The following is a 15,359-nucleotide window of genomic DNA, read 5'->3' on the forward strand; positions in this document are numbered from 1 at the left end:
CGGAGGGGACAGGAGAGAAGGGCAGGGGATATAAAAACTGATTGATGAGCCCACATCTGGCTTCCCTTTTTAACATGCTCTCCCCAGCCTTCACTGTCTATCATCTCTGCCCAGCCTGTCCCCCTCCTCCAGCTGCCTCATTTGTACCCCTCTCGCTGTGTTCCCTGCCCTTCACTGTCCCCTTTCCTTCCTCGTTGTGACACTACTTCATGTCAGTTGTTGTCTTTTGGCTAGGCTCTGCCCTTTGACCCCACTGCGTCCTGTGAGGCAGACCAGGTGCTGTGGTCCCAATTTCACAGATGAGTAACCTGAGACCCAGAGAGGAGGAGCAACTTGCTCAAGGTCACAGAGCAAGTCAGTGGCAGATGGGGCTAGACCTACAGTTTGGTGTCTCCCTGAACTGTTCTCTTTCTCCCCGATCTGTTCTCTTTCTCCCCAAACCTCAGGCCAAGTAAACGGATGGGTGGCCCCCATCCCTGACCCGACACTGTGTCTACACTTGAATGCTGAAGAGGGATCCAGCATTTTCTTCCTCACCAACCCCGGCGTCAGCCTTTTCCAGGGGGGCTTACTGTCCCCTATGCAGATAGGGTCCTGACTTCTGTCACCCCTTGTGGTTAAGTCTCTGAGGCCAAAGGTCAGAAGCAAACAATGGCCAGAGATGGAGTGAGCTGGGAGGAGGTGAAGAGATGGCAGAAAGAGAAGCAGAAATCCCAACTGCTTGCCCTTTCTCCTCTATGGTGCCACTGAACAGGACCTTACCCACTGGTTGACGACCAGATTCCGGAAACAAAAAGACCTGATGCCTGCTGTCTTCCCATGGGATCATGATTTCTTGCATCTAAGTCTTGAACAAGAGGCAATAGTGATTCAGTGGTAAAATTCTCATCTTCCATGTGAAAGACCTGAGTTCGATTCCCAGCCAGCGCACCTCATGCTCAGCCACTACCAGTCTATCAGCGGAGGCTTGTGTGTTGCTATGATGCCAAACAGATTTCAGTGGTGCTTCTAGACTAAGATGGACTAGGAAGAAAGGCCTGGTGATCTACTTCCAAAAATCAGCCAGTGAAAACCCTATGGATCACGATGATCTGAAACCAATCATAAAGGTGACGCAAGATTGGGCAGCATTTTGTTCCACTGTGCAAGGCATTGGGGCTGACTCGATGGCAGCTAACAAAACAACAAGCCTTGAGCAAACACCGCTGAGGTCCAGGAGCTAAGATGTGGTCCAGGGAAGAGAAGCTCTCCCCAGGACTCGCACTCAGCAGGCAGCTGGGAGGCAGGACTTGAGTCCAGGCTCTTTTTGTACCTGTCATCTCTGTCTTGGGGTGGATCTGTCTCTCTAGGCCTGGCTCAGGCATCCGGGCAGTTCCCAGGGGCTCCTCAATTCTCTATGGGTGAGCCCCAAGTCTGGGTCTCCGGCCTGACCTTGTGCCAAAGCAGTGGCCAACTCCTATTCATTGTGTTGGAAAACTTCATCCACCCCCTCGCAGCTCACCGCTCCCTTGTCCCTTTGGCCCATTTCTGAGTCACTGTTTGGTGCATGGGACTTTGTTTTGAAACTGAGAAAGTCTCAAGCAAACCACCCTCACGTCCCCCTTTTCCCAGGTGGTCATACTGGTCACCATCAGAGAGAAGCAGTGCTGGGGGAGGAGCAGACTCCCTCGACTTGAAGCTGGCTCCGCCGCCCTCCAGCTGGGTGACCTTGGGCATGAACGCTAACCCTTCTGAGCCACAGTTGACTCATCTGAAACATGAGTAATCCTAATAAAAACCAACTTGGCAGGACTGCTTTGAGGAGGGTATGAGATGGTGTACAAAACTGGCTCAGCACAGAGCCTGGCACCTAGCAAGTGCTTGTTAGCAGTCACTCTCAGGACAATCGTCCCTGATTCTTTCCTCTTCCTCACCCACCACCTTCAGTCAGTTGCCAAATCTTGCCAAACCCACCAGTGCTTGGCAAAAGGCAGACCTGATTCCCAACTTGGAATTCCAGGTGTTCAGAGTCCAGCCCAGTGGTCTTCATAGCTTCCCTGCCTTCTCCTGTAGGTACCACCAGTGTCAGCCTCCAAGGATGACTGTCTCGTCCCCTGTCAAACTGTCCGGCTCTTCCTCTCCTGCCTTCCTTTCTTGCCCACCCCTCAAGGTCCATTACAAGTGCCGCCTCTTCCAAGAAGCTGCCCCTGATTTCACCCCCGGGGACATGAAATCTGTGACCCCTTGGGTCCCACAGTGTGTGGTTTGTACCTCTCTTAGAGCACTGTGCACATTCTGAGTATAGAATAATTAATCATAATGATTGCTAACATTTGTTGAGTGCTTTCTAAGCACCAGACACTGTTCCAAGGGCTTTACTTTTATTAATTCTATCACTCCCCAGATAGCACCAAGAGGTGGACACTATTATTATACCCATTTTATATCTGGAAGCAGAAGCCCAGAGAGGTCAAGTCATTTGCCAAAAGTCACACAGGAGCTAACTGACAAAGCTCGAAGTGGTTAGGAGTGTGGATTTGGGAGTCAGGCAGACTTGGGTTGAAATTTTGGCTCAGATACCTTTCCTGTGAGTGGCCCCAGCAGGATCTTCACCTCCCTGTGTCTCAGTTTTCCCTTTTAAAAATGGGGATTATAAAGCTCACTTCAGAGGATCTTGAGGAGATGCAATGGTACATTCTATGCCTGGTGCATAGTTGTTGCTGTTGGTTGCCGTAGAGTTGATTGCAACTCATGGTGACCCCATGTGCGCAGAGTAGAACTGTGCTCCATAGGGTTTTCAAGGCTGTGACCTTTCGGAAGAAGACCTCCAGGCTTTTCTTCCAAGAGAACTTTCAGCTAGTAGTCGAGCACTTAACTGTGCCACCCAGGGACTCCTGGCACATATAGCTGACCAATAAAATGGCTTCTGTTGTCATTAGTTTAACTTGAGAGGTAGTTTCTTATCTGCTTCCAACTCAATATTTCCAGGCCCTTTGTGTGGAGGTCTCACGTGGTAGCACTTGAAACAGAGCCTGGTGTAACTAAGGCTGCGGAGCCAGGAAGGCCAGGGTTTGTGTCTTGGCTCTGGGACTTCCCAGCTGTATGTGTGACCTTAAGGAACCCTGGTGGCGCAATGGTTAAGCCAGCAGGTGTTAACCAAAGGGTCAGTGGTTCGAAACACCAGCCAGTCCTAGGAAGAAAAGACCTGGCAATCTGCCCACATAAAGATCACAGCCTAGGAAACCCTATGGGGCAGTTCTACTCTGTCCTATAGGGTTGCTGTAAGTCAGAATCAACTAGACGGCACACAACAACAAGCCCTTACAGTCCCTGGGTGGTGCAAGCTATTAAGTGCTCGACTGCTAACTGAAAGGTTGATGGTTCAAACCCAACCGGAAGTGCCTTGGAAGAAAGCCTGGCATTCTGCTTCTCAAAGGTCACAGCCTTGAAAACCCTATGGGGCAATTCTACTCTGTCAAGTGGAGTCGCTATAAGTCGAAAATCGATTCGATGGCACCTAACAACAACAATTTGTGCGGCCTTGGCAAGGTTGCACTGCCCTCAGCCAGAGGGTAACATCTGCACACCCTCCCAGGCCAGGAAGGGCAGTGGGTGGATGAAGAAGAGTGGGGGGCCTGCTCGCTGTCCACCACCATAGGCCTGGAACCTGCCCTCATCTGGCCTAGTTCCAGCGGGCGCCCGCAGGCACCCCTCAGATTAAACACAAGCCGAGGTGGCCCAGGGAGCGAGAGCGATGGCGGAGGCTGTGCCTTTAATGCTGCTCAGATCCATGGTTCTAGGGCGACAAGGCTACATTTGCATTTAAATGGAGGTTTGGAAGTCTGTAAATCTCCATTTCCCAACCACAGAGGCCTAATGGTTGTTTAATCATGTTCAGATGAACCCCCAGAGCACTAAGTGTTGGTGCATCTTAAATCCACTTGGCAGAGACAAAGATCAAATGAGAGCTGTGCAGGCAGAGGGCTCTTCTCTTACCGGCCTGGCCGCTGGAGCACTGCTGCCTGGGAGGCAGGCAGGCAGGTGGTGCTCTCCAAGGTCCTGGGTGGGCCCCTCGCCCTCCCTCCTCATCCTCTTCCAGGAAGGCTTCTGGGATTGCTCGGAAGTGGTTGTTATCTCAGATTCCCATGGCCTTCCCTTAACATTTCAATGAGAAGAGGCAGCCGGTCATAGCCAGAGGCTGAGAATTGGCTTCAGAGAGCCCTGGATTCAAATCCTGACCTGACACTGATCAACCGTGCGGCCTTGGGCAGGTTGGTCAACTCTTCTGGGCCTTCCCTTTGGTATCTATAATCTGTTGTTGTTGTTATGTGCCCTCGAGTCTATTTTTGACTCATAGAGACTCCATGTGACAGAGTAGAACTGTCCCTGTAGGGTTTCCCAGGCTGTAATCTTTACAGGAACAGATTGCCAGATCTTTCTCCCTCAGAGCTGCTGGGTGGGTTCAAACCACCAACCATTTGCAGCCCAGCGGTTAATTGTTATGCCACCAGGGCTCCTTTCTATAACCTGAGGAGAATAAAATTCCAAATAATCTACGTAAAGTACCTGGCGCCCAGTAGGTGCTTTTTCAAAGTAGTCAGTATAACCCACGGCTGCTTAGCCCAGATTGCTCTTTAACCTGAGAGGTATTGGCATTTGGGGGCTGCTTTAAGGCTGTGATTCTAAAACTGCAGGGTGAGTAACTGGGGGAGCTGGTTTACAATGCAGCCCCCCAACCCATTCTGATTCAAGCCAGAGGAGTTTTTAAGAAAAAGGAGCTTTAGATTCAGTAAGAGTTGTTGTTTTTGTTGTTGGTTGACACTGAGTCGGCTCTGACTCACGGTGACCCCATGTACAACAGAAGGAAGCATTGTCCAGTCCTGTATCATCTTCACAATTGTTGGTATGCTTGAGTCTGTTGTTATGGCCACTGTGTATTTTGAGTATCTTCCAACTTAGGGGGCTCATCTTTCAGCACTATATCAGGCAATATTCTGTTGTGATCCATAGGTTTTTCATTGGCTAATATTCGGAAGTAGATCTCTAGGCCTTTCTTCCTAATCTGTCCTAGTCTATAAGCTCTGCTGAATCCTGTCTATCATGGGTGACCCTGTTGGTATTTGAAATACCAGTGATATAGTTTCCAGCATCATAGCAACGTGCAAGCCACCACAGTATGACAAGCTGACAGGTGATGGTGGCAATAAGAGTCAATGACACTCATTTGTCCATATTAGCATGCTCTACTTACCTGTCTTTGCCACTGAGCATGTCTTAAGCCTGCACCAGGTGTGATGACTTGCTTAGCTCTGAGTGCTTGAATCCAGGTGACACCCCGTGGCATGCTAAGAGGAGCTATGCCCTGTGTGATCCTCACGGTCATGCTGACGTTTCTGTGCTCCTGCACGATTTATAAGGAACCTGGTGGCGCAGTGGTTAAGCACTCGGCTCCTAGCCGAAAGATCGGCAGTTCGAACCCACCAGCTGATCGATGGAAGAAACATGTGGCTGTCTATTTCTGTAAAGATCACAGCCTTGGAAACTGTCTTACTCATCTAGTGCTGCTCTAACAGGAATAGCACAAGTGGATGGCTTTAACAAGAAATTTATTCTCTCACAGTCGAGTAGTCTACAAGTCCAAATTCAGGGCGCCAGCTCCAGGAGAAGGCTTTCTCTCTCTGTCGGCTCTGGGGAAACGTCCTTGTGATGCATCAGTCTTCCCTTGGTCTGGGAGCATCTCAGCGCAGGAACCTCAGGTCCAAAGGATGCGCTCTGCTCCCGGCACTGCTTTCTTGGTGGTATGAAGTTCCCAAGTGTCTTTGCTCGCTTCTCTCTTTTATATCTCAACAGAGATTGGCTTAAGACACTACCTAATCTTGTAGACCTCATCAGTATAACTGCCGCTAATCCATCTTACTACATCCTAGTGATAGAGTTTACAACACATAAGGAAATCACATCAGATTACAAAATGGTAGACAATCATACAGTACTGGGAATCATGACCCAGCCAAATTGACAGATATTTTTGGGGGACACAATTCAACCCATGACCGAAACCCTATAGGGCAGTTCTACTCTGTCCGATAGGGTCACTATGAGTTGGAATCAACTTGACAGCTATGGGTTTGCACAGTTAAAACTATACTTTCACATCCATTATCTTGCGAGATCTCACAAGAACCCTATGATATATATATGATCATTCCATCTTTTTGAATGACGAGACAGGCTCAGAGAGGAGGAGTAGCTTTCTGGAGATCACACAGCTGGAAGTGGTGCTCAGAGCCTGAGTGGTTTACCCTCCAGGCAGCCTCACACAGCGCTCACTGGGAAAGGCACACTCTGGCTTGTCTGGATTTTAAATATACCCTTTGTCTTCACCCCTCTTGTTATGGATTGAATTGTGTCCTCTCAAAATATATGTTGAATTCCTGGCCCTTATACCTCTGAATGTGATCCTATTTGGCAATAGGATTTTTCTTTTGTCATGTTAATGAGACAACACCAGTGCAGGATGGATCCTAAACCTAATCACTTCTGAGTTATAAAAAGACCAGTATAGACACACACACAGACACACACACATACGGGAAGGCAGACACCAAGGAACATAAAGGAACATCAAGGATTGCCAGCAGACATCAGAAAAGAGAAGAGAGGCTCACAGAAGGAATCGACATGGCTGAGACCCTGATTTGGATTTTAGCCTCTAGAAGTGAGACCATAAATTTCTGTTCTTATAAGCCACCCACTTGTGGTCTTTCTGTTACGGCAGCACTAAGTAACTAAGACAGAATTACATCTCCATTCTTCCTGATCATTTCTACCTCTGGTAGTGGTGGTTCCTGGGCCCTCCTGAAGCCTCAGGCAGGGCAGCGGCAGGGTGGGTGGCCCCTGGTCTAAGTGTGCTCAGTCACTGTCCACCACTTGAGCTGCCTTCAGGAGCCTTCAGAGGGGCCTCGGCAGCCCTGGCATTTCTCAGTCTTGTTGGTGTGACAGGAACCGGGTGCATTGTTGACCTGGCTGGATCCCAGGCTTTAGGGCAGGGTAGGTAACCTTTCCAGGTGGCATTTCCAGCCTTCCTTTGTTCCCTCAAACTCCAGGCTGGACCTGCCAGGAATAACCAGGTCAGCCTGGAGCCTAGGGAAGGAAAGTCTCCAATTTCAGGGAGTTATTCAAATGCTGGCCAGAGCAGGCAGCAAGGCTGGGGACTCTGGGATCTGTGATCACCCCACCACCCTGTCCCCACTCATGCACACAGGAAGGACTAGGGGACCTGCTGGAGATGGGGTGGGGTGTGAGTGAACACAGATCCTTGACCACTCTCCACTCATTGCCCTCCCATCCTCCCACCCCCTTCACAGAACCAGTTAGCCACTTGTTGACCTTTGCCCCAAGATGCTCCCTTGCCTGGAATGCTCCCATGCCCTCATTTTCCAGCTCGGATCACATCCAATTCCTTTAAAGGAGCCTTCCCTGTCGAGATTAACTTTATTCTCCTGTGACTCTGTAGCACTGTATTCGTGTCTGTCTCTGCCACTCCTACATGTGACCTGGACAGGTCTGACCAGGTGAGTATTCCCTGGAGCACTCAGGAGGGTGAGGGAAGGCCAAGCAGGTAGGATCCAGGGCTCCCGCCCCCAATTCGACCATAGCAGCTCCGCTTTTGTCTGTTCTAAACTGGGGGATTCTGCCTATGCATTTCCTTACTTAAGATTACATTTTATCTTAAATGTTGTTGTTGGTTGCTGTCAAGTCGATTCTGACTCACGGCGACCCCATGTGTGCAGATTTACAAGGATTTCACAGGATTTACAAGGTTGTGATTTTTCAGAAGCAGATCACCAGGACTTTATTTCTAGGCACTTCTGGGTGGGTTCGAACCACCAACCTTTTGGCTAGTAGTCGAGTTCTTAACCATTTGTGCCACCCAAGGGACCTGTCAGCTTTTGTTTAAATCCAGTGTTGGGGACTGTGTGGTCCCTAAAGTCCCCACCACTCAGGAATTCTGTGATCAGAGGTGGGCCTGGGCTCCAGGTGTGAGTGAGTCCCCGGCAGTCGGGGACCCTTGTGCCCAGCAAGGACCAGGAAGTGTTTGCTAAGCTGAATTGACTTGATTCGGTTATTTCAGAAATGATGCAGACGCCCTGGAGGACAGAACCCACTACCCAAAGGAGCTGGCCTCTGGAGAAGTTTTCCTGAAGACAGACCAGTAATATTTTTCTATCTCTTCCTGCGTGGAGGGCTGTAACTCTGTCTAACAGACCAGAGCTACAGTGCAGGGAGAAGCCCTTGGACCTCAGGGTCTGAGACACTAGGGTTCGAATCCAGGCTCCTCCACTCACTAAAATAGAGAGCTCTTAGGCAAATTACTGCCTCTCTGTGCCTTGGGTTCCCCAACTGTAATAATAATAGTAGTATGAGGAATCACTGAGATGATGCACATGAGCACTTAGCACAGAGCCTGGCTCATGGTAAGTCCTGATAGAAATAATTAATATATGTTAGCTCAGTAAGTGTCAGCAATTAATATTATTCAATATCATTGCAATTATTCAGTAAATAACTCAATAGGTACCAGCTACTATTATTATTGGAGCCCTGGTGGTGCAGTGGTTAACAGCTTAGCTGCTATCCAAAAGGTCAGCAGTTCAGATCCACTAGCTGCTTCTTGAAAATCCTTTGGGCAGTTCTACTCTGTCCTATAGGGTCACTATGAATCAGAATCGACTCTATGACAACAAGTTTGGTTTGGTTTTTTGGTATTATTACTATTATTAGGAGTCCCTGGTGGTGCAGATGGCTAAGTGGCTACTAACTGAAAGGTTGGTGGTTTGAATCTACACAGAGGCACCTCAGAAGAAAGCTCTGGCAATCTACTTCGAAAAATCAGCCATCAAAAACCCTACGGAGCACAGTTCTACTCCGAAACACACAAAGTCACCGTGAATTGGAGTCAACTCCATGGTAACTGTTTCGTTTTGTTTTTTAATTATCATTATTATTCAACAAATAACTCAATATACGTCAGCTATTATTATCATCATTACTGTTATGGAGACTATTGCCACCCTCTGGCTTAAGGTCCCTCAGAGACTGAGGACACAGGAAGGGCAGTGCCAAGGGGTGGGCACAATGGCTTTTCTCCATCACTGTTCTTGCTTCAGCACTTACAGAGACTTCCACAAACCCGGGAGGGTCTGTGCCTGCAACGCTGATCCCAGGGGGTGTTCATGGGTCAGAGGAGGCTTCAGGGGTCAGACAGGCTCAGGAAAGGCTGGGCTCAGCAGAACCAAGCAGATTTCTTTGCTGTACTTTGTCCAGTGTCCAGAAGGGGTGTGAGTTTGTGATGATTCCCAAACTCCCTTGGCCACGGAACCTCCTTGTTCTGGGAGCATCTGGCCAACCAACGGAGGACACTTTGGGAAAGGCTGGCACCGGGGACTAGGACCATGTCTTAGACCGGCAGTTAGGCTCATCGTGATGTGGATCCTGCCTCTCTTCTCCACAAAAGGCTCCCTCTGCCCCAGCCACAGAGGACTGCTTGGCTGATCTAGGATATGCCAGGCCCTGCCTCCCCCATGGGCCTTTGACATGCTTCTCCCCCGTCGCTTTTCCTTTCTGTCCAGTGAAATACTACTCATCTCAGCTCAAACTTGGCCTCCTCTGAGAAGCCTGTCTTAACCTCTGCAGGCTGAATTAGGGGCTGCCTATGCCCCCACCCCACCTGTTCTTCTACTCAAGCCCTTACCGCTACAACCTTCTATGACTTATCTCTCTTCCTCCTTAGATCCTTAGGTATGCCCCTCCTTATTAGATGGGAACCTTAAGAGCAGAGACCATATTTCACTCCTAGTCTGGCATGTAGGTCCAGGCCTGATGCAGAATAAATGTCCAATAAATAGGAGTTGTTACTTGGATGTGTGCAGTAGCACTCAGGGAGGCTGTATAGCTTAGGGGTTAATGGCACATAGTCTTTGGCATCAGACAGATCTGGGTTTGAATCCCAGCCTTGCCCCTGATTAATTAAACGAACCTGAGATAATCATTTAACTCCTCTAAGCCTCAGCTCCATCATCTGTGAAATGAGGGAAAGAACCCTGCCTCCTACTTGGGGTTGCTCTGATCTGTTGCACATGAAGCAGCTGACACAGAGCAAGGGCTCAATAAATATGAGTTTGTTGAATAAACGGCCCCTTGGGCTCTGGGTAGCACAGTGGTTAAAGCATGAGGCTGCTAATAGAAAGATCAGTGGTTCAAAACCATCAGCAGCTCCATGGGAGAAAAATGTGGCGGTCTGCTTCCATAAAGATTACAGCCTTGGAAACCCAATGGGGCAGTTCTACTCTGTCCTACAGGGTCGCTATGAGTCAGAATTGACTTGATGGCAATGGATTTGGTTTGGGTTTTGGTTTGGGCTCTGGGTGGACAAATGGGTACTCTCCCTAGTGGCTTCAGCAAAGTTAATAAGCACTTCCATTTTTCTCATCTGTAAAATGGAGATAATAATAACATCATAGGCTTGGTGAGAGGATTAAATGACTAATTTGTGTAAAGCACCTAGTTCAGTGCCTAGCACCTAATAAGCTCTCAGTAAATGTTAGCTATTATTATTGTCATCGCCGTCATCGTTGTTAAAGATCCAGAGTGAGAAGCTTGGCACACAGCTCCCGCCCTGCACCTGGGGATACAGAGTGCCCTACCCTTGACCCTGATGGACAGGCTGGTGCCCCTCCAGGGCGATACCTCCATGTCCCCAGCACCTTCTCTCCATCGCCTGCTCCTCCCTCCCCCACGTCAGAGTCCACTGCTCCCAGCTTGGTGCTCCCGCCAGCCAGCTCAGCTCGGCGGCCCTGACAGCAGATTGGGAATTTGTTTTATTTCCGTGCCTGCCCCTCCCTCTCCCCTCCGAAAAAACAATTAAGCTTGTGTTTACGAGTGGGCGGCTGTAATCTGCTCTTTGCCCATCTAATCCTGTTGAGCTGCCCCATTTCCCACCTGCTTTGCTTAGGCTAGGCCCGGAGGTTTGCATAATCACTAAAAATGGAACTCAGAAGGAGGGGGTAGGGTTAGTTGCAGGCCACCAAATTGTGATCACAGCTCTAGGGACCCAGATGAAACTAGTGGGGCTGGGGAGGGGAGTGTTCCCTCACTTGGAGGGCTCCTGAGGGTCTGTTCCTCCCTGTCCCTGTTGGGTCGATCACCCTCCCTGACCAAGTCAGGTCCATCCCTAGAGGTCAGGCCGAGGCTCAGAGGGGCCAGGGTTGGCTGCTGCTCATGCTCCTCCCTGAACAAAGCCTGCAGTGGCTCCCCAGTACCCCAGCCACCACACTTCCCATCTCATCCTGTTCCCTGTCCTCTGTCCCTCCAAGGAGCCAATATGGCAGAATCACACATGTGCTTTGGAGTACAACTCCAGGCTATGCTACGGTCTCCATTCAGGTTTCCCCAAAGCCGACCCTGAGATAAACACTTGAGTGCAGCTAGTTACTGTAAAAAAATATTAGCATAACACACTTTCGAAAATACCTCGAAGTGGGAGGGCCCAGTTGGCAAATAAATGTAGAAGGTGCATGTTATCTGCATAAAATATGGTATTTGGGATGGGATTTCGGGGAGTAGAGTGAGAGAGTGAGTCAGGGAAGAGAGAAAAGACAACAAAGGGTGTGTTAAGGAGTGGGCTACGACCGTGGACAGCAGGGCCCAACCCCTTTGGGGCTCTGTGGGAGACTGAGTAGAACACACCTCAGCATCATCCCACTAGAGGATGAGGTAGCTGGCGTATTTATCCACTGTGGTAGATAGATTCTTACATTAATTGCTGCTGTTAGTTGCTTTTGAGTCTGCTTTGACTCATGGCAACTTTATGTATAATGGAACAAAACATTGCCTGGTTCTGAGCCATCTTCATGATTGTTGGTATGCTGCAAGTAGGGTGTTCATCTTCCAGCACTATATAGGACAATGTTCCTTTTTGTTTTTTTAATTATTATGCTTTAAATGAAGGTTTACAGAGCAAATTAGTTTCTCATTAGATAGTTAATAACACATATTGTTTTGTGACATTGGTTGCCAACCCCATGATGGGTCAACACTCTCCCCTTCTCTACCTTGGGTTCCCCATTTCCATTCATCCAGCTTTCCTGTCCCCTACTGCCTTCTCGTCCTTGCCCCTGGGCTGGTGTGCCCATTTAGTCTCGTATACATGGGCCTGTCTAATCTTTGGCTGAAGGGTGGCTCTCAGGAGTGACTTCAGTACTGAGTTAAAGGATGTTGGGGGGTTACACTCTTGGGGTTTCTCCAGTCTCTGTCAGACCAGTAAGTCTGGTCTTTTTTTGTGCGTTATAATTTTTCTCCAGCTCTGACCAGGACCCTCTATTGTGATCCCTGTTAGAGCAGTTGGTGGTGGTAGCTGGGCACCATCTAGTTGTTCTGGACTCAGTTTGGTGGAGGTTGTGGTAGTTGTGGTCCATTAGTCCTTTGGACTAATCTGTCCCTGTGTCTTTGGTTTTCTTCATTCTCCCTTGCTCCAGATGGGGTGGGACCAGTGGAGTAATCTTAAATGGCTGCCACAAGCTTTAAAGACCCCAGATGCCACTCACCAAAGTAGGATGTAAAACATTTTCTTTATAAACTATGTTATGCTAACTGACCTAGATGTCCCCCTGAGACCACAGTCCTCAGCCCTCAGCCCACTAATTCAGTCCCTTAGGGAGTTTGGATGTGTCTATGAAGTTTCCATGACCTTGACTTGGTCAAGTTCTGCTGACTTCCCAGTATTGTGTACTGTCTTATGCTTCACCAAAGTTACCGCTTATCTATTAATCAGACAATATTCTATTGTGATCCATAAGGTTTTCATTGGCTAGTTTTTAGAAGTAGATGGCCAGACCTTTCTTCCTAGTCTGTTGTAGTCTGGAAGCTCTGCTGAAACCTCTTCATCGTGGGTGACCGTGCTGGTATTTGAAGTACTGATGGCAGAGTTTCCAGCATCATAGCAACACGCTATGATAAACTGACAGATGGGGGGTGGGCTACATTTATAGCACCCTGTGAACCTCAGCTCCTTCTATCACTGCCCTTGTGGAGACTCCTCCTGCCTTGACTCTGGACTGGGCCATATGACTTACTTTGGGCAATGGGATATCAGCAAAGATGATGCAAGCAGAGACTCAGCAAGCACTTACACATTAGGGCTGGCCTTTGGAAATGCTGCCACCACCATATAAGAAGCCTGGGTTATCTCATCAAATGGGCCAGATAGAGGAGAACTGGGGCACCCCTTCCCACAACTGTACCTGACTGCCAGACATAGGAATGAGAACACTGTGGACCATTGAGTCTCAGGTGAACTTCCAGATGACTGCAACTGCATGCATGGCCCCAGGTGAGACCAGCGGAAGAACCTTCCAGCTGAGCCCAGTCCAGTTGCAGAATCATAGGCAAATAAGTGATTCTTGTGTCAAGTCATTAAGCTTGAGGTTGTTTACTATGCAGCAATGGAGTCCTTGGGTGGCTCAAACAGTTAAGCACTCAGCTGCTAACTGAAAGGTTGATGGTTCAAGTCCACCTAGAGGTGCCTTGGAAGAAAGGCCTGGTGAACTACTTCCAAAAAATCGGCCATTAAAAAACCTACAAAAAAAAAAAGAAAAGAAAGAAAACCACAGCTCTACTCTGACACACGTGAGGTTGTTATAATCCAAAACTGACTTAACAACTTTTTTTTTTTTTCAGTGCACAATAGATAATGGATACATCCACCAACTCCTGCCCTTCATTGTTGTGATTGCTCCTGGGGGAGTTAACCCCCAGACACTTCTGGCCTGCCCTGCACACAGTCTTTTGTGGCCAGAGGAAACCTCAGGCAGAGAGATGTCCTGTTTGAAGCAGAACTTCATCTTGGTGTATGGGGACTGTCCACCAGAGCTGCAGGTGACTTCCAGGTGGACCAGGTGATAGGCGTAGAGCAACAACAGCACCTACGACAGCTGCCTGGCTCTGAAAATGATCAGAGAAGCTTCCCTTTAGAACTAAGCACCACCAGGGGAGGGACATGCGCTCCCACCACCTAGAACAATGCTTGGCACATAGCAGGTCTTCTATAAGTATTTGTTGGATGTATGAATGGGAATAAAGTGTTATTTAAGTAGAAACTGAGGAACGGGTATAAATCAACCAGATTAAGAGGAGAAGCAACAAAAAGAACAGTACAGGCCCAGGCCAGTGTGGCTGGAGTCCAGAGATGAGAGATAGTGTGGTCAGAGGTAAGACCTGGGGGAGATCAGGCAGGACTTTGGAGACGCCAGCATGAAGGGTTTAGGTCGTGGGATGACATGATCAAATTTGCTTTCAGAAAGTGCACTCTGGCTACTTTCCGGAGAAAAGCCCTGAGGAGCTGAGATGGAGCAGGATATGGTGAGGGGTCCATTGTGTGGTCCAGATGAGGGGGATGGCACCTGGACTTGGGTGGGCGTGGATGTGGAGGAAGGTAGACAGGTCTAAGGGATATCTAAGGGGCAAAATCAACAGGTCTTAGTGATGGTAGTAGGAGCTCAAGAAGGGCTGCCTTATGACCCTCCAGCCCCACCTTTGCTCGTGCCTACCCTTCTGCTTGCAAAGTCCTCCTCCTGGTTCATCCTCAAAGTGCATCTTCATTGGGAAGCCTTTCCTATCAACCCACACCCAGGCAACACTGGAGGCCCCTCCTCTGGGTTCTAGGGTGTTTTTTCTTACTTTAATTGCTACACATCACACTATGTGGTCAGCTTTTAATAGTGCTGAGCTGATGGGGCCTGCTCAGGGAAGATTGTCCTCCACCGTTCTCTCTCTTCCTTGTTTCCTCCCTTTCTCCTTTCCTTTTTTCCTCCCTTCCCTCTCCCTCCCTCCCTTCCTTTCTTCCCTACTTCCTTGTTTCCTCTTGTATTCACTGAACCTGGCACCCAGGTTGCCTGCAATGTTAAACCTCCCACCATTGCAAAGAGGCGGTGCAGGAAAGGAGAAGGAACATACTATTTGGGTTCAGATGGTCTGAGTTTGAATGCAGCTCAGCCACTAGCTGTGTGAACTTCTCTCTTGCTGAGCCTCACATTCTCACCTGTACGGTGGCAATAATATATTATTATAATGCATATCATCTATGATATAATATGTAATATGTTGTCAGTTGACATCGAGTTGATTCCAACTCATGGCGACCCCATGTGTATATAACATATGCAATAAAAAAAAAAACGCAAACAAACCAAATCCATCACCGTCTAGTCAATTCTGACTCATGGTGACCCTGTAGGACAGAGTAGAACTGCCCCATAGGGTTTCCAAGGAGTGACTGGTGGATTCGAACTGCCGACCTTTTGGTTAACAGCCATAGCTCTTAA

This window comes from Trichechus manatus, unplaced genomic scaffold, assembly GCF_000243295.1.
Source record: "Trichechus manatus latirostris isolate Lorelei unplaced genomic scaffold, TriManLat1.0 scaffold00048, whole genome shotgun sequence".
NCBI classification, from domain to species: Eukaryota; Metazoa; Chordata; class Mammalia; order Sirenia; family Trichechidae; genus Trichechus; species Trichechus manatus.